Source organism: Parus major, unplaced genomic scaffold (genome assembly GCF_001522545.3).
Source record: "Parus major isolate Abel unplaced genomic scaffold, Parus_major1.1 Scaffold299, whole genome shotgun sequence".
Classification (NCBI taxonomy): domain Eukaryota; kingdom Metazoa; phylum Chordata; class Aves; order Passeriformes; family Paridae; genus Parus; species Parus major.
The window spans coordinates 141,821-143,011 of record NW_015379272.1 but is presented as its reverse complement, the minus strand read 5'-3'; positions in this window follow the sequence as shown (position 1 = coordinate 143,011).

Sequence of the window (1,191 nt, the reverse complement as noted above, 5' to 3'; positions counted from 1 at the left end):
GTGCTTCGCCGCCTTCTTGCTGGGACCCTGCCCTGGGGGACACCGCGCGTCAGGGGACACCCTGGGGACACCCCGGGACCCCTGCCCACCTCCCGCGGGCCCCAGGGACCCCCCAGCAGCACCCAGCTTCTTGGGGATCCCCCTCCGCGTCCCCGCCCCAAAGCACGGGGGAGACCCTCGGGGGCAGGGGGGGGTCCCAGCCTGGGGACAGGGGTTTGGGGTGTCCCCGAGGGGACAGGAGGGACAGGGCTGGCCCAGGCTGGATCGGGGGGGTCCCCGGGGGTCCCACCCGTGCAGCTGATGTCCCCGAGGGTGACGCGGAAGGTGAAGTTGGGCTGGTGGGCCTGGCCCTCGGCCTTGAGCAGGTCGTAGCCGGGGGTGCGTCCTAAGCGTGTCCCATACTCCTGCAGGAGGCTGATGGGCGTCTTCCCGGGGCTGGCGGCCACCATCTGCTCCAGGCTGGGGACAGGGGACACGGCTGTCACCCCCCTGCGGCACGGCGGGGACACCGAGGAGCGGGGACACCGAGGAGTGGGGACACCGAGGAGTGGGGACACGGAGGAGTGGGGACACCGAGGTTTGGGGACACCGAGGTGTGGGGACACGGAGGAGTGGGGACACCGAGGTTTGGGGACACCGAGGTGTGGGGACACGGAGGAGTGGGGACACCGAGGTTGTCACCACAGGGCTGGGGCAGGGCTGTCACCAGGGCGCAGAGGGGACACGGGGCACTGGGACGTGGGTGGCACCACCGGGGACACAGACAAGGGGTGGCACTGCCATGGAGTGTGGGGACACGGGCTGGCATTTGTGTGTGACACGGTGACACGGGGACAGGCATGGAGCCCCTGCGCTGTGTAGGGACTGCCACGCGTGTGGGGACACGGGTGGCACTGGGGACACGGGACAGGGGTGGCACTGGGGGACACGGGTGGCACTGGGGGATACGGGTGGCACTGGGGACACGGGACAGGGGTGGCACTGGGGGACACGGGTGGCACTGGGGACACGGGTGGCACTGGGGACACGGGACACGGGTGGCACTGGGGACACGGGACAGGGGTGGCACTGGGGACACGGGGACACGGGTGGCACTGGGGACACGAGTGGCACTGGGGACACGGGGACACGGGTGGCACTGGGGGACACGGGTGGCACTGGGGGACACGGGTGGCACTGGGGACACGGGAC